Source organism: Panthera leo, chromosome F2 (assembly GCF_018350215.1).
Source record: "Panthera leo isolate Ple1 chromosome F2, P.leo_Ple1_pat1.1, whole genome shotgun sequence".
Classification (NCBI taxonomy): Eukaryota; Metazoa; Chordata; class Mammalia; order Carnivora; family Felidae; genus Panthera; species Panthera leo.
This window is the reverse complement of record NC_056695.1, coordinates 8,414,711-8,442,335: the sequence shown is the minus strand read 5'-3', so window position 1 is coordinate 8,442,335 and position 27,625 is coordinate 8,414,711. Positions and strand designations below refer to the sequence as shown.

At 47.1% G+C, this 27,625-nt stretch overlaps 1 protein-coding gene across 3 annotated transcripts in view; it reads right to left on the bottom strand.

The window, feature by feature from the left end:
• The window catches only part of LYN (LYN proto-oncogene, Src family tyrosine kinase), a 123,041-nt gene that overhangs the window by 80,096 nt on the left and 15,320 nt on the right, over positions 1–27,625 (bottom strand). Inside the window, exon 1 of one of the 3 annotated variants that reach the window (XM_042923330.1) lies at positions 7,227–7,695. The exons of 1 other annotated variant lie outside the window; for it this stretch is intronic. The gene's annotated coding sequence lies outside the window, so the exon portion shown is untranslated. Of the gene's footprint in view, positions 1–7,226; positions 7,696–27,625 lie in introns of those variants that run through there. One more of the 3 variants, XM_042923331.1, reaches the window with a different exon arrangement.

Genomic DNA, 27,625 nt, shown 5'->3' with positions numbered 1-27,625 from the left:
TGACTCTACACTTCTATATAGACTAGTCATGGGGCGCCTGGGTGGTTCAGTCAGTTAAGCATCCGACTTCGGCTCATGGTTTGTGAGTTCGAGCCCCACATTGGGCCCTGTGCTGTCAGAGTGAAGCCTGCTTGAGAACCTCTCTCTCTCTCTCTCTGTCTCTGCTCCTTCCCACCCGTTCCTCTCTCTCAAAAATAAACATTAAAAATAAACAAATCAATAAAACTAGTCTCACGAGATAAAACTAGAAGAAACAGTAAGAATCATCTGTTCTACCTACCCCCCTCTTATGAAAATGTATTTTATTTTCACTGAAGTTAACACAAAAACTCATTTAAAACTTCACTGTGAACAGAAAAGAGAGCCCAGAAACAGACCTACTGAAATATGGTGAACTGATCTTTGACAGAGGAGTCTGTGAAATTAATTCAATGGAGAAATGACAGTCTTTCCAACAAATGGTGCTGAACAGTTGGATATCCACACGAGAAAACACATTAATCTAGACCCAGACCTTACACCATTTACAAAAATTAGCTCAAAATGGATAAGCAGAACTAAATGTAAAATGCTTTAAAAATGTACAAAAGATCTGAACAGGCACCACTGAAGAAGATACACATGGTAAAGAAGCATATGGGAAGATGCGAAACACCATACATCACGAAGGAATTGCAGATTAGTGCAACAGTGATATATATCACCACACGCCCAGAAGAATGGCCAAAATCCAAAACACCGACAACACCAAATGCTGGTGAAGATACGAGGGAACGGGAACGCTCGTTCGTGGCTGGGGGAATGTAAAAACGGTGCAGCCACTTCGGAATACAGTTTGTGGCAGTGTCTTGCCAAACTAAATTTTCTCTTGACAAATGATTCAGTAACCGGACTTCCTAGCATTTACCCGAATGAATTGAAAACTTAAGTTCGCACAAACCCTGCACGCGGATGTTTACAGCAGCTTTATTCGTAACTGCCCGAGCTTGGAAGCAGCCAAGACGCACCGCAGCAGGTGAATGCATCAACAAAGGAAGGTACATCCAGACAAAAAATACTCTTCATAAATAAAAAGAGATGGGCCATCGAACCATAGAAAGACACGGAGAAAACTTCGATGCACATTGCTAAATGAAAGAAACCAATATGAAAAGGCTGCATGCCGCATGATTGCAACTATATGACCTTCTGGAAAAGGCAAAACAGCACTGTTCCCCGGAAACAGTAAGAAGGTCCGTGCTCACCAGGGGGAGTTCAGGGGGAGGAAGGAAGAGGCGGAACGCTGGGGATTTTTAGGGCAGTGAACCATTCTATTCGAAGATGCAATGGCGGATACATGACATTATACATTGGTCAAAACCCATAGGATGTACAAAACAAAGAGTGAACCCTAATAAAAACCGGACTTTCATTGATAATAGTGTACCAATCTTGGCTCATCAGTTGTAACAAATGTACAAGGTACTCCAAGATGTTAATAATTTGGGAAAACGGGGGGGGGGGGTGCCATATGGGAAACTCTCTGAACTTTCCACTCAATAAACCACTCTGTAAACCTAAAACTGCCCTAAAAGGAATGTATTAATTTTTTAAACTATATTATGACAGAAGATACCAATCCATATACTTTTGAGTCCATATGTCAGAAAACAGATCTTCGATTTTGAAAAGATGATTGCCTTAAAATAGTTCTGCTGGGAAAATCTGCACACACCCGCCTACTCCGTATGCTCCCCAAATTTTCCAATTATCAAGGGCAGGCTCTTACCTGCTCTACCTTATTATGGCGTAAAATACAGTAGAATTTCATTAAACCTTCTCAGCTGAATTCCTAAGCTTCTACAGTGTTAGCGTGGGAAAATAACTGGTAAGAGACAGGAGATCCATTAATGCTTAATAATAAAGCCGTGAATCCTAGCAATATGCTTATAGCCCTTTATGATAAATGAGAAGTAGAACTGTATTAGGCTTGTAAACATGGCAAGACAAAACACATCTGATAACATAGCCCTGAGTTTATACACATGTATCTGCAGGGTGAACAGGATTTTATCAGCAATAGTAATCCCACAGAACCACTGTCAACCAATAGTTAAGTCAAATAAGTAAAAATAGGAGGAGTGGCAGGTACATAAGAGATGTGGTCCATTTAAGGGACGGTTATAGAGAAAATGGTTGGATCTGGCGAGTGAAACCGGACAGGGGATGTTAGGAAGGGGGTGGGGGGTAGGAGTCTGCTCTTTTATGTTAAAGCTTTTAGCTGTTTTGGTTTTTAAATTGTGTACAAGTCTCCCCCTTGATGGCGATGAAGAATTTTTTTTAAGGATGGCTAAAAGAATTGTGTACCTAAATTAAAAAAAAAAACACAAAACTGTTTATGGGGTGCCTGGGTGGCTCAGTTAGTTAAGCATCTGACTCTTGATTTTGGCTCAGGTCATGATCTCACGGTTCATGGGATGGAGTCTCGCGTCAAGTTCTGTGCTGACAGTGCGGAGCCTGCTTGAGATTCTCTCCTTCTCCCGCTCTCTCAAAATAAGTAAATAAACTAAAACAAAACAAAACAAAACAACTTTATAATGTAACATTAAAAAAAAAAAGCAAGGTAAGTTTCACATACATTATGATTACATATGTAGAAAAAGTTTGGAAAGAAATATTAAAATCAAATGAAATGAAAATTGAAACGAAAACACCTCACGCTTCTATGGCGGGTCAGAGCTTTTCCTGGTCTTTCTCCCTTGCCGACATGTGTACAGAAAGCAACCGTGTTTGACTCTGATAAAAATACGCCTGTAAAATTAGACATCAAACATGGCGAGCTATGTATTTATGCTGGTCCCCTCTACCCACAGCGGCCTTTTGGACTTTCCCATTATCTGGGAGACAAGGGGCACCCATATGATGTTCAGTCCTGCTACAATGCCTTGAGGTCAGCCAGCCTCGGTGTCCTCAGATAGGGAACGGGGTGATACAGGCACTCATCCCGGTGTGGTTGTGGGGGACTTTAAATGTATTCAAGAGAGCTGCAGGCACGGAAAGCCCATCTTCCCCATGGGCTGGCACCCATGTGAGCTTGTGGTCAATAAAGTATGATGGTCAAAAGCCAGGCAATGAGTCTACCCCAGACGACCAAAGGTCACAGGACCAAAGGTTCTTCGGGAGGAAGAAGAAGAACTGGAAACCATTCTTTGGACTAAGCCTGAAGACAAAACAGCAACTTATCAAGTGTGGTGGAAGATACTAGAAGCAGACGGGAGAGAGTAAACTTTAAACTCACTCCAGGAGTCTAAAAGTGAAAAAGAGGAAATGAGGCCACGGCTGGGTCCCAAGTTACTTTCTTAAAATGGGTATGGCCAAAAAGGGTCACGAGATGCAGGAAGAGAAAAAGGGACGGGAGGCAGAGAGCAGACCTGCGGTCACGGTTCCCAAACTGTGTGCCAAGGCACCCAGGGTGCCACTGCAAACTCGAGGCGTACCCGGGGATATTTCAAATTTTCGAGGGAAACACCAGGACATCTATTGGACGCTGTGAGAACGAGTAGCTCAAGGCAGCTCAGGTGCAACATGAGCTTGCACTGTATTCCTTCCAGCAATTTCGAATCTGTGTGAAACAGGGTTTTCTGTGGTTGCTGTGATAAAAAGGAAGGATCGCAGGGAACAGAAACGCAAAGATAAACATGGAACAGAAAGTGAGGCTGCTGGTGTCCAATCCAACTCCAAAAGTCGAGAGGCTGCATGACACAGGTACACACATCCCACTAGGGTACATTCGTGTTCATTTAATAACATCAGGGCGCCTGGGTGGCTCAGTCGGGAAGCATCCGACTTCAGCTCAGGTCATGAACTCGCAGTTTGCGAGTTCTCTGCTGTCAGCACGGAGCCTGCTTTGGAACCTCTGTTTCCCTCTCTCTGCCCCTCCCCGGCTCGCGTGCACACACACACTCTGTCTCCCCAAAATAAATACACGTTAAGAAAACACTTTAAAGAAGAATAATGTAAAAATAGTATGCTTTACTTTCAACGTTTGTGTGCTATTTTTTCAAATGGTGCTAAGGTGTTATAATAAATACGTATTAAGTTGTTTGGACCTAGCAACCTAAACACAGATGGAACTCTTTTGTGTGTCTTCTGCTCTAGGATTGACCATGTAAAAATTACTGACACACTCAGGGTCAGTAATCTTTAACACGTGAGCAGGTTAGGACAGACCAGGTGGGTGCTGCGAGCCTGAGCAGTGAGGCAGAGAGAGAGCCGAGGGTGGGGCCACCAGCCAGGTGCACCTGGGGCGGGGACAGGGTGGGGGGCGCAAGGTCTCCCGGCACCGAGAACCCCCCACCTTCAACTTCACATTGCCTACCCTGCTGTAAGGAGAACCCACCCATTCTCAGTAGGAATACGCTAGAGGACGTCCCGATGCGTTTTAGAAAACTCTCAAATCATGGAGACAGCATGACAGGCATATTCTGTTGAATTTCCGTTTTTCTTCATGGAAATGCCTTTTTCTCACCGTCCTACTCACCCGGGCTCAGAAGCCCCGTCATCTTTGCGACCTGCGTGTCACGCTTGACTCAGTAGAAACAACGCTCCGTCGAGCCCCGTCCCTTCCGCAAGATGTGGCTGGCTTCGAAGCTTAGGAAAAGGCATGGACCGGACCAATAGTGGATCGCGGTGGTTTTTCCCACATTAGTCTCCTGTGTTACGAAACCCTACATGATGTTAATCACTAATATCGCAGCATTTTAGGGATAACTAGTCTGGATTGTGGCAGGTGCCTCCTCGCTAGTCCTTCGGCAGCAGCCCTTCCCCTGCTCTTTGCTCATCTCTGCGAATCATCTGATCACTGTGTCCGTCGAGATTCCAAGTTCTTCAGGCCACCTTCCGTTACTTCGCTGGTCCAGTGAGTTAATACCTATTCGCAGAGCCCAGTTTCACAGTGACGATCTGCGGCCATTCATCCCTGCCCTGCTCACTTCCCTGTTTACATTTCTCCATAGGAATATCGGAAGCATTCAGATTACAAGACCCATTTTACCATCAGTCAGGCTCTCCTCCCGGGAGAGCAGGGATTTTTGTTAGTTCTGTACACAGCTGTAGGGCCAGAGCCGAGAACAAACCTAACTCACACCCAATCTTGCCTGCTCCCCTCGGGTCACATCCTTCTCTACCTCCGATTTCTTCTCTCTGTAATCAATTTGGAATGTAGGCACAAGCCCCGAGACGTCTCCATCTCATGCCGGTAACAAAACTCTCAAATTGCCTACCTGTGAACGTGTACATAGCCTCCTCGACTAGACTATAAACTCCTTGAGGGCAGACACGGTCTCTTCTACCTTTTCGTAGACCACCTTGCATCTGCCACCCAAACACACACAGAACCCTCCCCAGCTGCCAAGTCAGCAATAAAACACCATTTACTGAGTTAAAGTTGAATTTGGAAATTCCAAGGACTGTGTTTTGCAGTCAGATGTAATTCTACAAGTAGAATTCATTACTTTTGTGTTTAAATTTTTTTATGTTTTATTTTTAAGAGAGAGAGACAGAGAGGCTACGAAGCGTGAGGAGGAAAGGGACAGAGAGAGAGAGGGAGACACAGAATCCGAAGCAGGCTCCAGGCTCTGAGCTGTCAGCACAGAGCCCGATGCTGGGCTCGAACCCACGAACCGTGAGATCATGACCTGAGCCAATGTCAGATGATTAACCAACTGAGCCACCCAGGCACCCCATTTGTTTTTTTAATAGATGATCAGTAGATGTTAGACCCCCAAATTCTTTTAGTTTCAGACCATGAAAACATGAATCTAGATCATGAAAACAATCAAAATGCCCCCATTAACTAAAAATCAAAGAATTGGGGCTGAAAATCTCTACATTAAAAAAATAACTTTTCTGGGGTGCCTGGGTGGCTCAAGTCTGTTAAGCGTCGACTCTTGATCTTGGCTCAGGTCATGATCTCCTAGTTTGTGAGTTCAAACCCTGCATCGGGCTCTGCACTAACAGCACAAAGCCTGCTTGGGATTCTCTCTCTCCTTCTCTCTCTGCCCCTCCCCCGCATTCATTCATTCATTCATTCTCTCTCTCTCAAAAACAGAGAAACTTAAAAAAAATAACTTTTCGGAAGTGAAGTAGCAAAGGGCTTTGGAATGAGGAAGCATGGGCCCAGTTTGGTTCCTCCATTTATTAATAGCCATATAAATATCAGCAAGTTACTTGTTAATTATACTTCATTTTACTCGTTTATGAAACGTAAGGAATATTCCTCCTTCAAAGGTGGCTGTAAGGATGAACTGAAATAGCATCTGTTACGTGCTTCACCCAAAACAAGTGAGTGATGTGTTACTTCCCGTTTTCCCTCCCTGTCCCCGAAAACAAGGGGAGCCAGATTACAGCGACATTATCATACTGAAGTGAGAAAAAGGCTCGGGTTACCTCTGGCATGAACACAGTTGTTACATAAAAATTGCTAGGGAACCTTCATGAGCGTGGATTCCACCCCCAGCCATTTTCATGGCACGCCAGACAGCTTCTAACGATAGCTTCGCCCTCTTCTCCACCTGAATTCTTTTAAAATTTTTTAAAAATGTTTATTTGTGAGAGTGAGAGAAAGTGAGAGAGAGAGAGAGAGAGAGAGAGCGCGGGTGAGGATCAGAGAGAGAGGGAGACACAGAATCCAAAGCAGGCTCCAGGCTCCGGGCTGTCAGCACAGAGCCCGACGTGGGGCTCGAACCCATGGACCGCGAGATCAAGACCTGAGCCGAAGTCGGTCGCTCAACCGACTGGGCCACCCAGGCGCCCCTCTACCTCAATTCTTACCCCCCTCCCCCCCCCATTTGCTTTATTAAAAGCTAAGTGGCCCAGACTGCAGACCCTTCCCTGCCTCACGCTGGGCTCCCTCATCGAATCTGCGAACTCGTTTTCCCGTATCGGTGGTACATGCTCACATATCTGGCAGGAAAAGGAGTTCTGTGCTTGCAGACATTTTTTTCACCTGGCTTTGGCATTTCTCTGATTTTGTCCCCAAGCGAGTAAAAAAAAAAAAAAAAAAAAGAAGAAGAATTCTGCTTCTCGGCTTCAAGATGTGTTAGATTGAAGGAAAAGGAGAGAAAGGCCCAGAGAGGGTAGGCACGAAACACAGCCACTCAGGTCCTCTGTGTCCCGGGAGCTCACAGAATCACAAGGCTGCCTCTAGCCAGTTTCTCTGCCTCGAGAGCCTTGCTTTCCAAACCTACCTCTCAGCCGAAGTGTGTTTAGTTCCTTATCCCAGCTGGCACGCTCTGTCTCCACCACCCCTTGGCCTCTTGGATGCCTCCCCAGCCAGCCTCATGCTGGGCAGGAGAGGGACTCATGGCAGACAGATTAGGGTTTTCAAGCACCCCCAGGAGGAGGAAGTTACTTGTTCCCACGGGCCTGGGTTTTTCTTTCTGTGGGTGTGTTTTCTCTTTCTGAAACCAGGAAACTAAATTTGCCTAATGGTTAAACCCAAAAGGATTACAGATTCTTTCTTCAAGAACCCTTGGGAGGCCTGTTGTCCAATCCTCTGTGTTAAAAGCACGGCCGTTTCCAAGTCACCCAGGCAGAGGGGATGCTTTCTAGACTCTTCGGTGAAGCCTATTCTACTCGGTTATTTTTAGAAGAAGTACCATATCAACAGACCGTTCAGATTTAGGCTTCCCATTCTTCTCCCCAAACACTACACAATATCTCAACTTCCTAAAAAAGACAAATTTCAACATTTCATCCCCCCCCACCCCCACCCCCGCCATTTCTTTCTCCTCTTTGAACAAAACCACTCTTAGGTTCAGGCTCTCACACACTTGCATTCTTCACATTTCCGTTAATTAGCCTTGAACGCCCAGCAAGTTCTGCTTTTCTTGCAATAATTGAGATCCTCTTTCTCGCCCAGCATTTTTACTACAAAACGTGTTCTCCCTTGGCAACGGATCCCAACGTTCAACGGCCTTCCCGTCAGGCATGTCACTGTTGGCTGCTCCAACCTCCAGACAGGTGGGGTCCCCTCCCCGCAGTCCCTGCGTGTCCCACACGGGAACACGGGTCTCAGAGAGGCCACTTAGAGTCTTTGCCTTCTCGGCCTGATGGCTGTGTTTGTCAAAGAACTGTGGGCGCGGGCTGAGCTTGAATCCCAAGCTACTGGGCCTTGGGAGGGTATCTAACCCCTCAGTCTCAGTCAGTTGGTTGGGAAAACGAGGCTATTGCCCCCTATCTGGAGGGGAGGCCGCTGTAAGGGTGAAGGGAGGTAACACACCCGGAGAAGGGAGCTGAGCCAGCACGGTCCGGGAGGGCTCTTGGTAATTTTACTTCCCTGTGGTTACCTACAAGTGCCTTACTATTACTTAATGTATCCTTTCTAGATTTCTCCTTTTTTTTTTTTAATGCTTATTTATATATTTTTGAGAGAGAAAGCGAGAGAGAGAGAGAGAGAGAACAGGGGAGGGGCAGAAAGAGAGGGAAGAGAACGAATCCCAAGCAGGCTCCAGACGGTCAGCACAGAGCCCGACATGGGGCTCGAACTCACGAACCGGGAGATCACGACCTGACCCAGATCAAGAAGCAGACACTTAACCGCCTGAGCCACCCAGGCGCCCCTCGATTTCTCATTCTTAATTCTTTTAAACATATTTTCAGCTGCCGTGCTCCAAACAGTACGCTCTGTATCTGTTCTATCAACGTGTAAGACCACGATCCTTAACCTTGTCTATGCCTCGGGACAACGTGGGGGCTTTTAAAAATAATGCACACGTCCGGGCTCTACCCCCGACCCGCTGTGTCAGAATCTCCGGGGGTTAGGCCTTGGGCATCATCTTAAAAATCTCCAGAGGCCAACCAGTCAATGTGAAGCTCAGGAGGGGACGAATGGTGAGCAAGGCCCGTGCGGGCAGACGCCGCTCTAGGGGAGGCCAGCCTCGCGGAGGCAGAGTGGCGAGGACACAGGGCTGAGGCGACAGCAGCAGATCGGAGGCCACCCAGGTCCCTTCCCACCACGGCTTTGCTTGCTCAGCTCTTCCTCCAGTTCTGGGCAATGCTTCAGCCTCCCTCCAATAATTCCCCATTTCTGCTGAAGCCAGCCGGAGGAGGCTTCCCTGGCAACCCAACCAACTTCTACGAAGGCAACAAGCTCTTTAGTCTAACTCAGTCTTATTTATGCAATCGTCTTTTGACCAATAGGGAACTTCAAAGCAAGACAGTTGGGGGAACCCGGGACAGTCTCTACCACCGAGACTCCCAAATACGCTCCCTGATGTTCCCTGGCCCCACACCCTCTCCTCACTTGTAAGACAAACCTCTCCCGCAGCTCAAGTTCTGGGCACCCGTGAATCCAGGGTCCTTTTCATTTGGTGGACACATTATAGGAGCGACGCTGGAGGCATAAATATTCTAAGACACGGCCATCTCCGAGGACCTGAGTATATGATGCCTTTGTGTCAACGGAGGACGGTTACCCTCTGGGGGCATATTTCGAGAACTCTTTTCCTTTCCTCCTTTCTTTAGTTCATGTCACCAGCTCATTCGCACCAGCTTCTCCTTTCTCACTCCCTCAACTTCACAAGTTTGACAAAATATTATTGGTGTTGCCAGCAGGTCAAAACTTTTAAATTTTTTTTGATGTTTATTATTTTTGAGAGAAAGAGAGACAGAAAGTGAGCAGGGGAGGGGCAGAGAGGGAGGGAGACACAGAATCCGAAGCAGGCTCCAGGCTCCGAGCTGTCCGCACAGAGCCCGAGGCGGGGCTCGAACCCACGAACTGTGAGATCATGACCTGAGACGAAGTCTATGGCTTAACCGGCTGAGCCACCCAGGTATCCCATACACTTTTAAAGAGCACTTTCAAAACAGTAACTCTCCCTGACCTCAACCATCACCCCAAATTAAATTTTTAACTTTTATCTCTGATAATTTTTCACACACACACACACACACACTGCCTGAGGCAGCATTTAATTTTCCTGCACAGTCTCAACAGCAGTGTCACTATCCCGACATTTCTAGGATAGAGACAGACAGAGGTCAGTCCGTACTCTTCTCTCAGGGGTGGACCATTGTGAAATTCAGTACACGATGAGGGATTTATATCTTCCTTAACATCTGGTGCCCAGGAATCAAAGACAGGATACCCATCTAGAACAACTAGTCCAGGGTTAACACTCCACACCAGTGCCCCGTGATATAAATGTATGTCTCCACTGCTCTGTGATCTACATTATGCCCACACCCTTCCAGAGTGGAATTAGGTTTGGAAAACACCCGACGTCACCTGACAACGTCCAGAAGTAGAAAGCCTAGCGCAAGAAGCACTATTTTTAAATGAGGAAATAGGACCATTTAACAGTGTACAATGGGAAACACAACCTCATCGGTTCTAGTTTACTGATGTTAAAAGCACAGTGATGTTTAACACACCCAACCCTTCTCTCCAATATTTTCCCTTTCTGCCCTCAAAAAACAAGGTAAGCATTTATTTTTAAAATTTTTGTTAATGTTTAGTTTTGAGAGAGAAACACAGAGAGCAAGCAGGGGAGGGGCAGAGAGAGAGACACAGAATCGGAAGCAGGCTCCAGGCTCCCAGCACAGAGCCCGACGTGGGGCTCGAACTCACGAACCGTGAGATCATGACCTGAGCCGAAGTCGGACGCTTAACTGAGTCACCCAGGCACCCCCAGAAGTGTTTCTTTAAAACCACGACTCCTTTAGCCAACGATCAACTTGATAAATTTTTTTCTCTCAAGACCTAGGTAACAAATGGGATGATCACAGAAATAATTCACCGAGAAATGGAATTACCAAATTAATTTACTGAAAGTTTTGTTTCATGAACCTAAAATACCATCGATTTTTATATCATTACTTTATGTGCCGTTAAAAAAGAAAAACAGAATGGCTACCCTGCAAATTATTGAGATGTCATTAACTGTGATTTCAGAGGTATTAAAATGTAAAAATGTGGTTGCCTTAGAGCTTGTGAAATACAGTAAATACATGCTTATTGGACATCCATTTGTTTTAGAAATCATCATCTAGGTTCTGTTTTATTCTTAAATGTCTTTTTTTGTTTGACAGTGCTGCTTCCTATTCCTTTTAGGTAGAGAGAATTTAGTTATTAAAGTGAATTTCAATAGACTTAAATGGCAGGTCTGTTTTTTCCCCCCTATTTAATGGTGAAAGTGAGTAGTATTTCAAAAGCCTGGCCCACGGTTTAAGCAGGGTAGTTGTATTATTGTCATCTCTAATCCCCGCTGACCTTGTTTACCCATCTAAACATTGCCCTGATCCTGGGTGGCTCAGTCGGTTAAGCGGCCGACTTCAGCTCAGGTCATGATCTCGCGGTCTGCGGGTTCGAGCCCCGCGTCGGGCTCTGCGCGGACAGCTCGGAGCCTGGAGCCTGCTTCCAATCCTGTGTCTCCCTCTGTTTCTGCCCCTGACCTGCTCACGCTCTGTCTCTCGCTCTTTCTCAAGAATAAATTTAAAAATATTTTTTAAAAAAATGAAACACTGCCCTGATGCTATCTGATAAAACCGTCATCTCTCTAACACTTACTATGTACCTGGTACTGAGCCAAGCACTCTACATGGATTGTTTCATTCAGTCCTTAGAACAAGCCTTCAGATGCCCATTTAACAGACGAAAAGGTGAGGCTTAGAGAGGGAACGTGACTTTTCCGAGGTGCCAGAAGCAGTAAGCGCTGGAGTCAGAGCTGAGACACGTGCTGGTAGGTAAGCAGCATTTGCTCCCCAGGACGTACTGCAAGAAACCTCCCAAGAGTCCACACTTCAGATTACACGCTGAAAGAGGGAAGGGAGGACCACCGGGCACCGTCCCTCGGCCCGGGATGGCTGCAGACTGGGAATGTGATGTGGCCTCTGGAGGCCGACCGCTAACGGCTTTTTCCGTGGCCGGAGTGAGCTGTTGGAGAAACAGGACCCCAGGGCGGTGACTGGAATTCTGCAGAAGCACAAGGGAAGGGTGACAAAAAACGCCTGTGACGTGAACGCGCAGCAATGGTCTCAAACATCCCTTTGAGAAGGGTCTTGATGCTTCACAGAATCAAAGTGTTTGAGCTGGAGAGGACTTAAAAGGTTATCTAGACCAGCAAGCTCAGCATCTCCTGAGATCAATAAGAAATGCAGATGCTCAGGCCCCAGCCCAGACCTTCGGAATCATACTTTGTGCCCTCGGGGGGTGAAGGCACAACCCGGGTTTGCGCAAACCCTCCAGGAGATTCTCATGCCTGCTAAAGTTCCGGAACCACTGACCAGCCCTGACCAGTCCAACGTCCTTATCTGACAAGGACTGTGATGCCCTCGGTCCGGCCACATGGACACAGCAAAGCGAACGAACGGAACCGCAGCCCTCAGGGTCTTAGTCTAGAACCTCAACCGTTTCAGGGGTTGGTTCTCCGTTCACAGTGGTATCGATTTTTGAAGAACTTGGATGTGCTAAAATATCGTGAAACGAACTATAGTTCCTCTCATGGAACCTGGATATCGGAGGCAGAGGATATCTGGCGTCACAGGGCGTAAGTTCACAACAGGTCGGGCGAAGACCAAGGAGTTATAGCACCCAGCTCTCGAATGCCGGAGACTAGTCAGCCCCGCACACCCTGATAGAAATTAACGGAGACACATGTTCAAAAAGAAGAACAGATCACAGATAAGGCTTTAAGCCAGAGGACGGCCTCAGTCATCAAGCTGTGGTTCACAGAAGTCTCATAAAATGTAATGTTTTCATCCAATTAACAAACCCATTTGTACTCTCCCAGTCCAATCGGACGTTATTAGATCATCCCGATTCAAAGCAGGTGAAACCCCAGGCGCACACACAGGTGGCGAAGGGCCCATTTCAAGTTTAGCTGGTCCTGGATCCCCCTGGAAACAACTCCATGAGCATCGTTCACCTTTTCTGAGTTTGTCTGAAGCTGGGCTCCACAGTTACCAACAAGATGAAAAGGGCGGGCGGGGGGGGGGGGGCAGTGAACAGAATAGCAACTTCCTGGCTCCTTCTTACTTTACCCAGTAGGTCAGTCTCCTGGATTTTGTTCTGGAACAGTGTATCCTCATGTCTGGAAGGGGAGACCGAGGCAGGTGGGAAGGAGGTACAGGGAACACGACCGCCACGGTGACCCTGTTGTCCGCATGACCACCGAACTTCCCGGCCACTGAGGCCTCGGAGAAAGGTCCCTGGGTTTGGGCTGCTCCCCAGAGCGCATGCACATGGCCAGAAGGGCAGTGGTCCCCCCCCCCCCCCGCCCAGGGCCTGGCCGGGGCCGCCGACGGGGGCCTGGTCCACCCGTGTGGTCAGACCCTCCCTGAGCTCCAAAGGAACTGCCCACCTCTCACCTCGGAATCGGAACATCCTCTCCTTGGCCTTTTCACCCTCCCCCGAAAGTGCGGGGTCATCTCAGCATAATTCACGTGAGATACAGAAAATGCTCATGGAGGCAGCGGGGGGGCCCATTCCCCCCAGAATGCGTGTCTGAACCCCTCTGACCTACTTCAGGACCCCACTATACCTCGGAGCCGTACTGAAAACGCTCTCTCTCCCCTTTCTCTCGCTGTCCAGTCCCAGTCTCCCCAACACCCTCCCCCCTTCTACCCTCCCCCCTTCTCCCCCCCCCCCCCCCCCCCCCGCCTCGTTCACCACCGCCCTCTGCTCCCCGTGCCACACGTGGCTGGCCTGGGTATCTTTCCAAAAAGAAAGATTCTTTCTCCCCCCTGCTTCCTCCATCCTCGGAGCCTGGCAGGTAGCTTCCTGGTTTTGTAGGCCGCGCACCTTGTTCCCACCCGTCCTGCAGGCCAGCCACGCGGGAACCCAGTACCCCGCAGCCTTCCATCCCTCCCCGAACACCCCCTCTGCAAGCGGGGCTCCTTCTCGTTTCGAATAACCCCTCGCAAACACCGTGTCCTGCGGATAGAGCCGGCCTGAACCTGCGGCCAGGAGTGCACATCCCTCCTCCCGGGCCCCCACCCGTTTCAGCACACGGCACCGCCTTCGGTTTATTCCGCGGGGTACCAGCAGCGCCTGAGATGCAGCCACGGCCACGAGAAGACACCCCACGAACTCCGCTGAGCCACACAAGTAACGAGACCATTTGTGCTCAATCATCTCTCCTCCAGCCTCTCAAAAGGCTCCTTCACTCAGGGTGCCCGGGTGGCTCAGTCAGTCTAAGCGTCTGACTCTGGCTCAGGTCATGATCTCACGGTCTGTGGGTTCGAGCCCCGCGTCGGGCTCTGGGCTGACAGCTCGGAGCCTGGAGCCCGATTCCGTGTCTCTTTCTCTCTGCCCTCCCCCCCCCCCCCCCCCCACTCTCTCAAAAAATAAACATTAAAAGAAATTTTTTTTTTTAAATGGATTCTTGGGTCCTACACTTGACAGACCCTTGAACTGGAATCCATATGGGGGTTGAGGGCATTTGTAGCAAACAACACAGGTAATTCTTCTGCTGATTTGACTCAGGTGATACTTTGTCCCCCTACTAAAATGTCAGTTCCTTTGGAAAGAGAATGGCCTTGTAAACTTTATTAACTGCTTCTACTATAATGTTAATTTTAGCTAAAATTCCTTCCTGAAAGATTTAAGTAGAAAGGGGGCAGGGCACCTGGGTGGCTCGGTCAGTTAAGTGTCTGATTTCTCAGGTCATGATCCCAGCGTTCCAGGGTTCGAGCCCCATGTCAGGCTCTGTGCTGACAGCTCAGAGCCTGGAGTCTGCTTTGGATTCTGTGTCTCACTGTCCTTCTCTGACCCTTCCCCACTTGCTCTCTCTCTCTCTCTCTCTCTCTCTCTCAAAAGTAAACAAACATTAAAAACATTTTTTTTTTTTAATTTTGAAGAAAGGGTGGGGGAAGAACAGTCATGGAATACATCCAATTTTGATTTGAAATATTCTCCAGATAGGACATTTTACATCCAATCTCCCTCTAATCAAAATGCTTATCTGCCAAAGTGGCTTATACTGCATAAGAATTAAGTCAAGGCGAAGGAACTTTTAACAATGGCCACTTTAAAAAGAAATTATAGGGGCGCCTGGGTGGCTCAGTTGGTTAAGCATCCAACTCTTGGTTTCGGCTCAGGTCATGATCTCATGGTTCATGGGTTCAAGCTCCACGTCGGGCTCTGGGCTGACGGCACGGAGTCTGCTTGGGATTCTGTCTCCCTCTCTCTCTGCCCCTCCCCTGCGCTAGCTCTCTCTCTCTCTCTCTCAAAATTAAACAAACATAAAAAAAAAAAAAGAAATTATAATACCTGTAGTTCTTTTTTTGAAAAAGGATATTTTTATCGGAAAACTCAGTATTGCAAGGTGCTTATAAACTCTTGCCTTTTTACTCAAAAGGAAAGAATTTATTTGGGCTAAAATTTCAGAAAACACTTAAGTGGAGCCACAGTAGGTAGGGTCTGGTCGTAATGCTGGCTTTTAGAAGTGCTGTAACTCAGACATCTTGAGCCTGGTTTATTTGGTCCTTCCCTATGCACAGCACAGCTCCATGGCAAAAATCGTTTTGTTTCAATATGCTTATCTGTGTATCCTTAAAGAAGCACACAGAACTCTGTTACACAATGAAACAAATATTCTTTAGGTTCCTAGGAAGTGCGTTTATTTTTCCCATTTTAAGGGTTCGCCACATCATACCCTTACACACACACGTGCCCACTCCGGCCATCTCCATCTCAGAAAAGAGCCCTGTCGGCTGTTGAAGTTGCAAATTGAGAAGTCCGCCTGACTCCTCTTTTTCCCATATTCCCCAAACCCAACTCAGCAGCGAGGTCCTTCAGTCAACATGCACAAGCCATCCTCAGTCTGACCCTCCTCGTCTCTACCACCGGGGCCGTGTACGCGCGTGCCCCAACCGCCAGATAAAATACAAGACACCCAGTTACGTTGGAATTTCACGGGCACAGTGAGTCAGTTTTGGTATAAGTAGATCCCAAATATGGCATGGGACATACTTATGCTAAAAAAGGATTCATTGCTTACCTTTCGGTTTAATCTGGCATCCTGTATTTTTATTTGTTAAATCTGCCAACCTGTCTGCTTTCCCTACACAGTCCAATCTTTTATTTATTTTTTTAATCTTTATTCTTGAGAGAGGTCAGACAGGGTGTGAGCAGGGGAGGAGCAGAGAGAGAGGAAGTCACAGAATCCGAAGCAGGGTCCAGGCTCCGAGCTGTCAGCACAGAGCCCGACGCGGGGCTCAAACTCACGAACTGTGAGATCACGACCTGAGCTGAAGTCGGACACTCACCCGACTGAGCCACCCAGGGGCCCCCTCAATCTTTTATCTATTGACTAAAATCCTCCCACAGCTTTCTTCAGAATTTAGAATTAAAGCTAAGTTCTTTACCAAAGCCTTGAGGGCCCTCGAAAGTGGGAGAAAGTGGGAGAGGTTGGAGAGGCAAGCAGAGAGCTCTCTGCTCTCTGCAGGGCTCTCTGCTTGCCTCTCCAACCCTTTGGCTTCAGCCACAGGAGATGTCCTTCTTCCCTGCAGACACTCAAGCTCATCCCCACCTCAGGGCCTTTGCACTTGCCCTCCCTTCTCACCTCCTCTCCCTCTCCTTGTCTTCCACATCATTCAGATCACAGCTCAAAGACAGACCCCCTCCCCAGCCAATCTGGCTAAAGTAGGCACCCCACCCAACATGCCCTGTCACGTTACTCAGTCTTACCTTCCTCAGGGCCCTTCATCCTGTCTGAAAGCACTCAGTATATTGCCTTTTTTGTCCCGACTAGCAATGCACACGCCATTAGAGCAGAGCCCTGTGTCTTCTGCTCACGGTCTCCAGAGCACCTAGACCTGAACCTGGCATTCAACGGCCTCCCTTTATGTACCTGCTGATGACAAGGTCAATGGGTTTCCCATCTGTAAAATGAAATCCCCCTTCACGTCCGCAGGTTCAGCTTCTGCAGGAGTATGAGAACATCCCTATGCAACCTTTCCTGCACCAAACGCAGACTTTTTCCCCCGTCAGGCAGCGACTACACATTTTCACCTTTTGCATGACAGTGCTGCCTGCTTCCCCAAGGTCAGAGGCATCAGGAGTGGTGTCTCAGCACGAGGCGACAGTGGGTGCGGTGACTGGAGTGTTTCGCTGCGTTTTAGAACCTGTAATTTAAAAATTTAGTAAAAAGCCAAAAGGCCAAAGTGTTGATATGAACGCTATAAAGAGCAGAAATGTCAGAAGCCTAATCCAACTGCAAGAAGATGAAAATCACAAGATAGGCTGACAGCCAGGACCCTGAAGCCTTAAGAAACACACTTCTTTTTGATGTCAGCTGGTAGCCTTGTTGTGAATAAAGTGCATAAAATTAGAGACCGAGGATAAAATGCTGAATATATATTGAAAATTAGGTCTAATCTGGAAAGTACAATTAGAAACGGTACAAGTTGTTTAGCTGTCTGCGAATGGAAACCCTTATCACATATAAGCCTATTTTTGGCTTTCGGGCTCAGAAGAGGAAGAAGGGGCTGGCCGCCTGTGGACCATCGGTGGCACAGCCCTAAAGCAACATGTCCAGGTCCTTCCACAGCAGATGGCAATCCCTCTCGTTCTTTTATACCCCTCCTTAGTCCTGGGAAATCGTGAAGTTTCTGAAGAAGACAAGCCCCAAGTGTTAGTTTCAACTCTTGCAAGCTGCTAGGAGAGTAAAATATTTTCAGTGGTCGCCCAGGCTCTTTTGTGCTGTTCAGATAGAGGATTGGGAGGCAGGACAGGAAACCACAGGGCACAGGAGAAAGGGAAGTGCCGAAGTCATGGTATTGGGTGTGGGAGTCCATAAGCGGACTCCAGCAAGAAGCAAGAGGGGAGATAAAGCACACATGTTAAGTAGAAGCAAATCGTTGAGGAAGTCACACGAATGTTCCCCATTTCAAGATTCTAAATTCTCACAGTTTCTTTAACCATCCTACAGAGGCAGTTGTGAAAAATACAGGCTCGTAATTTAAGAAAAGCACGGAGGGGCGCCCGGGTGGCTCGGTCAGTTAAGCACCCAACGCTTCGTTTCTGCTGAAGGTCATGATCTCACGGTTCCCGAGTTTGCGCCCCGCGTCCAGCTCTGAGCTGACAGTGTGGAGCCCACTTGGGATTCTCTCTCCCTCTCTTTGCCTCTCCCCTGCTCGCACTGTCATGGTCTTTCTCAAATAAAATAGAGAAGAGAGGAGAAGACGGGAGAAGACGGGAGAAGACAGGAGAAGACAGGAGAAGACAGGAGAAGACAGGAGAAGAGAGAAGAGAAGAAGAACAGAAGAAGAAAAGAGCAGAAGAAGAAAAGAGCAGAAGAAGAAAAGAAGAAGAAAAGCAAAGCATGGAAATGTACCAAGCCAAGTTCTGACATTGGGACCGTGTGGCACACTTCCACGAAAGCCTCACTTACGTGGATGTCAGGGGAAAGAGGATAAGCAAGATACTCTCTGCCCTCAGGAATTCAGAGAACAGCAGGAGAAACAGGTAAATCAGTGTTAATACTGGTAAGACACGACAGGTACAACATAGGTATGTTCAACATGCTTCAGGGCCACAGAGCCAAGAAGTGTCAGGGTTGGCTTCACCTATGCACAAGGTATTAACCTCAGTTATTGCTTAATTGGACTTTACCATATGATATTGTCTTTAGTTTTTTTTCTTTTTTTTTTTTTTAATTTTAGAGACAGAGAGCATGGGGGTGGTGGGGCAAAGGGAGACAGAATCCCAAGCAGGTGCCACACTCAGCATGGAGCCCAACATGGGGCTCAATCCCATGACCCTGGGATCATGACCTGAGCTGAAATTAAGAGTCAGATGCTCCTACTAGGTATGTATCCAAAGGATACAGGTGTTCTGTTCCAAAGGGGCACATGCGCCCCAATGTGTACAGCAGCACTATCAATAGCCATGAGAATGGAAAGAGCCCAAATTTCCATCGACGGATAAGTGGATAAAGAAGATATTGTGTATACCCACGCACACTGGAATATTACTCAGCAATCAAAAAGAATGAAGTCTTGCCATTTGCAACAGGGTGGATGGAAACTAGTCAGTCAGAGAAAGACAAGTATACTAGAACGTCACTCATAAGAGAAATTTAAGATACAAAACAGACAAACAGAAGGGAAGGGAAGCAAAAGTAAGACAAAAGCAGGGAGGGGGACAAAACATCAGAGACTCTTAAATACAGGGACCAAACTGAGGGTTGCTGGAAGGGTTGTGGGTGGGGGGATGGGCTAAATGGGCAAGGGGCATTAGGGAGGACATTTGCTGGGATGAGCACTGGGTGTTATACACAGGGGATGAATCCCTGGATTCTACTCCTGAAATCATCATTGCACTAGGTGCTAATCTGGATGTAAATTTAAAAATAAATATAATATTAAAAAAGTCAGATGCTCAACTGACTGAGCCACCCAGGCGCCCCTCGTTTGCTTTTCTCATTGAAGCAAAAAGTGGTGTGGAGACAGATGGTGAAAAAAAAAAAAAAATGGGGCGCCCGGGTGGCTCAGTCGGTTAAACGTCTGACTTCGGCTCAGGTCACGATCTCGCGTTCCGTGAGTTCGAGCCCCGCGTCGGGCTCTGTGCGGACAGCTCAGAGCCTGGAGCCCGTTTCAGATTCTGTGTCTCCCTCTCTCTCTGCCCCTCCCCTGTTCATGCTCTGTCTCTCTCTGTCTCAAAAATAAATAAACGTTAAAAAAAAAATAAAAAAAAAAACAAAACACCACGAGAAATTTTCCTTATCCACCAAAACCAGTATGTATATACAATGAAACACACAAATCTTAAAGGCTGTAGGAGATCGATTTTGATATATGTCCACAGCCACATACCCACCTTCCAAAAACAAGATACAAAATGTCCTTATCACCTCAGACCGTCCCCTTGTGTCCCTTTCTAAGTCACACCTTCCCTCTGATCACCGTTCTTGAACTTCATGCAAATGAAGTCACTCAATCTGGATTTCTTTCTGATGTATTTCCCTTAATACGTTTGTGAGATTCAACCAGGTCTTGCCTATATCGGTATACCCCCCCCCCCTTTTTTTTTGGTCTGAGTAGTGTCCCATTTTATGAATCTACCACCCAGATTTATTGAACCACTCTTCTGATAACAGGTATTCGAGGCATTTCCAGGGTTTGGGGTTTTTTTTATATATATTATGAAACAAGTGCTACCTACATACTTGCACAGGTCATTTTGTGGACACATGTTCTCACTCCTCATCCGTGAACACCTAGGAGTAGAAGTACTGGGTTGTGAGGCACACGTGTGTTGAATTTTACAAGAAAAAAGTCAAAGGTGTCCTGGGGTAGCTGTCCCGTTTTGTACTGCGGTCTCCCCGCATCCTAGCCAGCATTTTGGTATTATCAGTCTTTTTTTTTTTTTTTTTAACTTAAATAAAATTAAAAAAAAATTGTTTTATTTTTGAAAGAGAGAGACAGCATGAGCGGGGGAGGGGCAGAGAGAGAGGGAGACCCAGAGTCCGAAGCGGGCTCCAGGCTCCGAGCTGTCAGCACAGAGCCCGACGCGGGGCTCGAACTCACGAACCGCGAGCCGCAGTGGGACGCTCAACCGACTGAGCCACCCAGGCGCCCCTACCGGTCTTTTTTTTTTTTTTCTAACCGTGGCTCACCACACTATGGATGCTGCATGGGGTTATTGCTTTCGCCACGGCTCTGCTCTGCTCCTTCTCTCTCGGGCAGGAGGTTCACACCCCGGCTCAGCTGGAGACTGAATGGGGTTCCTTTCATTCTTTTCTTTTTCCACAAAGCACTTTCACGGACCCTTTCAAAACCAGGGTTTGAAGAGAAGAGCAGCTCCGAGATGGGGTAACGTGCCCCGAGTTCACCGGGTGGAGAGCCCCACCCCCGGCCCTCTGACGAGACAGATTCCCATTTCTGAGCATCCCAGTCAACCTGCTGCCTGTCAAGGGAGAAAAAGAAACCCCAGCGCATGAGGGGTTCTGATGGAACCGTGCTACACCACGGTTTCCCAGACACAGTCCTTCGTCACTCCCGGGCCACCGTGACAGCAGTCAAGAGCAGCGGGCAACCCGCAGGACGGCGGGGAGCGTGTCCCGGGGAAAGGGGAGCGAGCCCCTGGCTCGTGGGAGACCCCCCCCCCCAACGCCTGAGTCTGAAGTCCCGAGTCACAGAAGCTCTGTGGAGCCCACACACCTAAAAACACAGCCAAGATAACGCTGCTGTGGTGAATGAGGCTGGCCCAGCAGGTGCTCTGTCCCCGTCCCACTCCAGAGGCTTCTAAGTGTGTCGGAGAGACGGCAGGACCAGCACTCTGACCCCGCAAACTGTCCACTGTCCTCACGGGTGCCCGCTCTAGTTGCTTTCCTTGAAGGGGGAGGAGAGGTAGCTCCCCCGGGCCTGTCTCCACCCGCCAGCACACTTGACGTTCGGCTGGAACGTGACCGGAGGGTAATGGCACCACCTTAACTCGCTGATCGGAACATTTGCTTACAACGGCCCGAAGGTTCCACGATGGCTAGAGCTGGTGAAATGGGTCTCAACCTGACACACAAGCAGAATCTCAAGGAGACCCCTAAGAAGTACTGACCCTGGGTCCCCCGCTAGTCCCGCTTACTTGATCGGGGTGCAGCCTGGCATGGGAAGGCTTACGTGCTCTCCAGTGATTCCCATGAGAAGTCAGCGTTGAGTACGATTACAAAAACCCTACGCTGCAACCTTACCTGCTTTTTTTTTTTTTTTTAATTTTTTTTTTTAAGTTTATTTATTTTTGAGACAGAGACAGACAGAGCATGAACGGGGGAGGGGCAGAGAGAGAGGGAGGGAGACACAGAATCGGAAGCAGGCTCCAGGCTCTGAGCCATCAGCCCAGAGCCCGACGCAGGGCTCGAACTCATGGACCGCGAGATCATGACCTGAGCCGAAGTCGGACGCTTAACCGACTGAGCCACCCAGGCGCCCCAACCTTACCTGCTTTTGAAAAAGAAATGGCACCATCCAGTCTTGTTAGGAACCTCATCAAATACCGGCTCCATGTCAGAAGTGAAATCATAGCGATGGAAATGCCATGGATCGTTCAACTCCAGGGGCCCCGCTGGTTGACTACAACCGTCACAGTTCCAAGGAGCATCGGGATTCCATGCCCTTATTCAGGAGTGGGGACTGGGATGTATCCACTGCCAACCTAACCCCACTCCTGAACTCAAAACGAAAAACAATGCTCAGGAGAAAAATTCAAGCTCTAAGGGATAAACAGAGCCCCTAATGGCAACATACCCGCAGTGGAACTGGCTTTCATAGCATACTTTTGCTTCTGTGAACTTTATTTTCGTTCCATAAACCTGAGAGCCGAGGTGCCTCGGTGGCTTAGTCGGTTAAGCGTCCGACTTTTGGTTTAGACTCAGGTCATGATCTCACGGCTCACGGGATCAAGACCCACTCTGGGCTCCGTGCTAAGGGTGCTCTTCGCACGGAGCCTGCTTGGGCTTCTCTGTCCCTCGCTCACTCATGCTCTCTTTCTCAAAATAAATAACTAAACTTAAAACCAAACAAAAACAAACCTGATAGCCAAAAATAGAAAGTTATTAAAGTTCTGAATTTGGTTATACTATAGCCATAAAGAAAACGGTAGTATTTACAAAGTATTAGCTTTGGGGTGTATTTTATGAAAAACAGAACTCACTTCTACTTTTCTCAGATTTATCTATTGTAAAACTGTGGCTGTCATTTTCCTTTATTTCAAGACTCATGCCAGCTCATTGTTTATAATCAACTCTCAGAGAACAAGTATTTTTATGAGTGATAAAACAATGTCACTTCATGTTTAAAGCCTCAAAATGTATATAAAGTTATCCTAAAACCTTCTAAATTCTACATAAACAAACAATAGGCTAATCATAAATAGACAGAAGTCACTTTCAAATGGGAGGGTCTCCTTAAACCACAGTGGACTCATATTCAACTATCACCATGGAGATTAAAAGAAGCTTCCCAAGAAATAATCTCCTGCTCTTAAAACTTACAACAGCAGAAGATTCCCAACCTGTCCATTTCCTGAAACACTGGCCGTCAAAACCAGAAGTAGTTCAGCTCATCATTGTCCCCTTAAGTTTACTTCATCATCGTCAACTTTGTCCCACAAGCCTTGTATACAGAAGCCTTGTGATTCTCAGTGTTCCCCACTAGCTCACTTGGTTCTTTTGAAGACTTGAAAGAAATACCTCAAGGTAGGGCTCTCCTCTCCTGTTTGCTGTAATGCGAAGGCCCTTCCCCTTCATATCAATACAAAACATTTTTTAATTTTTTAATTTTATTTTATTTTTTTAAAGTTATTTATCTTTGAGACAGAGAGAGACAGAGCATGAGCAGGGGAGGGGCAGAGAGAGAGGGAGACACAGAATCTGAAACAGGCTCCAGGCTCCGAGCTGTCAGCACAGAGCCTGATACGGGGCTCGAACTCACGGACTGTAAGATCATGACCTGAGCCGAAGTCGGAAGCCCAACCGACCGAGCCCCAAGACATTTTTTAAAAATGCATCTGATATATGATCACTGACTCCCGTCTGGCTCCTGCCGGGTGTCTGTCTAGTAATGAATCCATCACTGCCCTGGATAGGCCATTAACCCAAATCAAGGTGCCAATGCCTGTTTTGGCTTCGGCTCCTCTCATCTGTTTGGTTGAACCCCAGGAACCAGATAAGGACTTACACAAGCTATTCAGTGGGTGCTCTCTCCTAGCTGCCTCCAGCTCAGGTTCAGGATGAAGCAGTGGTTTTGTGGCCCGAAGGTTCTCGCAGGCCCAGCAACGACTCCAAACTGTCCGTCGACGGAGTTTATTTCGGAACCGGCATGAAAAATATTGACCCAAGACTCCCGCGGCAACACTTGCATCCCTACGGAAAGCAAGCGTGACCCAGCACCTCTGCCCGACTCCAAGACTGCAGCGACCACGTTTGGGGACTATTCGTCCAGGGAGATCACCAGAGGTGGTTCTGGTCAGGCCACAAAGTATACCAAAGGATCCTGCAGGAGCCCAAGAATGGGCACAAGGGCTGGCGGTGAAAGGAGACGGCTCCTTTTCTGTTAAAGTCAACGTCACAACACTCCCACTTGCTCTGACTTCGTCTAGACGGATTTGGGGTTTTACTCAAAGAATCACCTGACGACGCCAGTAATGAAAGAGAGTACGGGGATTCTGAGACACCATCCTTCGTAAACGAAAAGTTGAAGTCTTACCTATTGCTCTTTTAATGTCTTTTCAGAGAGCCATCATTCAGAAATGGAAAAGGCCATTTATAAACCATATGGGAGACATTCGGTCACGGACTGTCCGAGTGCTGAGCAAAGACACTGGCCGTAGAGCGGCCTCCCAGGGAACTCGCTGGGGGACACTGCCTCCCAGGGAATAAAGTGGTTCCGCCCAGGCACAACTTTTCGAACCTCAAGGCTCTGTAACAGCATTTTAAGGTCAAGCGTTAGCGAGTATTCCATACTGAAGAGTTCCTGCTTTATGGGAAGAAAAATGCAAGCTACATAAGTAATTAGCAAAAGAAAAATGGGAGATACATACTGAAGAAAAGGCTTAATCCAATCACGAGTCAGTCTTCACTATAAAACAAATTATTTGCTCTGCTTTAGCGGAAGAGGAAAATTATTCTTTCCCAGCAAAGGGTGACAACTGTAATAGATTAAACTCAGTTATCAGCTGAAGTTAATGCGGATAAATTCAACTGGCTTAATCCTGATCATGCTTTAAACTCCTGACGTGATGTTTAAAGTTTCAGTACAATTTCAGCGAATTTATTCGCTCTTCACCTTTTCAAGCTCTGACCATGGTAAAAAAAAAGAAAAAAAAAAAAAATCACACCAAATTGGCAAAATTGGGGGCGTTCTCTTGCTCTGACCGGTTTTTAGCGTCTGGGGTTCTGTCTTCCGCAAGACAGAGCGGTTAGACATCAGATTCACCGAACGGCGGAGCTGAGCTTGACCCAGGTTCAAGTTCCAGCGCCCACCCCCCGCCCCCCCACAGAGCTATGTGACACTGTGGTTAGTCTGCACAAATGGGATGGTAACTGTACCAATTTCAAAAGGCTCTTGTGAAGATGAAATGAATAAAAACTTAGTGTTAATGACGCACCGTGCGTGCTCAAAAAAACATTCGCTGCGTCATTTTAATTATCAGTCTCTCAGGAGCGACCACATCCCTGGGTTTCCATGTAAGTAAGCGTATAAAGTCAACCTCATAAACTAAAGTCAAGGACATCACCTTCCACATAGTATAGTCGTGACTTTTTTTTTTTTTTTTTAATAAAAATAAGCTTTCAAGGTTAAATACAGGCATACCTCATTTTGTTGTACTTGGCTTTTTCCAACTGCGTTTGCTGATTTCATGTCTCTGTCACATTTATTATCATTATATTGTTACAGTGACCTGTGATCAGGGGTTATGACTCACTGAGAACTCAGATGATGGTTAACATTTTTTAGCAGTAAGGTATTTTTTCATTAAGCTATGAACATTTTTTTAAAGACATAATCCTTTTGCACACTTAATAGACTACAGTATAATATAAACATAACTTTTATATGCACGGGAAAACCAACAAATTCATCCGACTTGCTTGACTGCAACATGCACTTTATTGCAGTGGTCTGGAACCGAACTTACCATGTCTCCAAGGTATGCCTGCAAAACACACACACCAGCCTGGGGGTCAGGCTGGCTCAGGTTCCATTTACTTAGTAGCTAAGGGAGCATTTATTATCTCTGAGCCTTGGCTTCCTTATCAATAACAGAAATATTAGCAACACACCTCGTAAAGAATTGGTGAGGGGCGCCTGGGTGGCTCAGTCGGTTAAGCATCCGACTTCGGCTCAGGTCATGATCTCACGGTCCGTGAGTTCGAGCCCCGCGTCGGGCTCTGTGCTGACAGCTCAGAGCCCGGAGCCTGTTTCGGATTCTGTGTCTCCCTCTCTCTCTGACCCTCCCCCGTTCATGCTGTCTCTCCCTGTCTCAAAAATAAATAAATGTTAAAAAAAATTTAAAAAAAAAGAATTGGTGACCTAACACAGGACACACATTCAATAAAATTGCTATTTCTATTGTATTTTCTGTGAAAGGTAAAGATTGCTGAAGACGGGAAGAAAAACGAGTGCTAACTGTGCTGGCATGATTATAAAACTCGGGCAGCTAAGAAAGAAGCTTGCTTCCCCTTGGGCACCACGGCTAATCACTCCCAGCTCCTTCTTCTCTTTGGTCCTGACACATCGGTCTTTTGTCTAAGAAGATTGAGAATCGGATTCTGTGTCTCATCATTAGCTAGCATTTAGTAAGACTGTCTGGATATGAGGACCAAGGGCCAGAAAGTCCTTTTAGCCCCCTGCAGAGGCGAAACAACGCATGGAAAACTTAAGTCATCCTGGTGTGGGTTTCTCCTTTGTCCATCGTTCATCCAAACATTCTTTCCCTCTTGGCAATACACTGTGCTTCTAAGCTTTCACAAACATTTCATAACGCAGTGCTGGCTCAAATCCAAGCATGCATCCAGACTCAGAGTACCATGGCCTTTGCAAAAATCTTTTCAGTAATTTCTATACAGTTGCACAGAAAAAGCTCCCTGAAGACTGAGGGCCAAAAATGATTACTTTACCAAAAGAAAAGCAAATATTAAGTATTTGTTAAGACTCTATTATGTTCTGAATAGATCCACATAAATTGGCACAGCTAAATTTCCAAAGACCTTCTATAATTAATCGCCACACAACAGATGGCCACATGGAAATGACCAGAAGTCAAGTGCCTTGCCCATGATGATACCTCCAACAGTGAGAGTTTATATCTGCAAATGTGGAGCCAAGGTCACATGACCGGGACCTCCATCCACTGTCCCTACATGACATTACCCCTCACAAAGAGCATGACACAGAAGCACTGGTTCCAGTGATCACACGCTTGACTCTTGGGAGAGTCCGTGAGAAGCTACGGTCATGTCCATTCTCTAGGTGGGGAGCTGGGGCTCCCAGAGACCACCTCCCCACAAAGTAAACTTTGCAGTTAAGGGCACTTGCAGGATAGGACAGGACAAAATGCCCAGGTTACCCTCAGAATTTAAAGCTCAGCTTTCCAGGACTCCCCCCGCCCCCCAGCGTGAATAACACAGCCCTTTACAATCTTGGAGGATTCTCCTGGGGAGGACCTTTATTTAAGTAGCAGCCCTAAAGGAGAAAAACTATTTTGAGTACAGAAGACACAGCAAAGGTTCCCCCCCACGCACCCTGCCGACAATATGAAGCTTTGTGGAAATTGCATTATAAATTACACCTTGAAATCCTGCAAAGTTTAATTAATAAAACTGGAAACCGTTCAGTCTGGGAAACATCAAAAGCCACACACAACATATCATTGCAAACAGTTGCCTGGAATCTATAAAAAAGAGAAAACGGACTAGTGGGTGCCCAGGGCAAGCGGGGCTTGGGGGGGCTTGGGGGAAATGGAGAGGGACGGCTCATGGGTACAGGATCTCTTTTTGTTGTGAACAAAACGTTCTCAGGTTGACTGTAGTAATGGTTGCTCAATTCTGTGAACATACTAAAAACCACTGAATTGCAAACTTTAAATGGGTAAATGATATGGTATGTGAATTCTATCTCAGGAGGGCCACGCTGTAAAAAAAAGGCC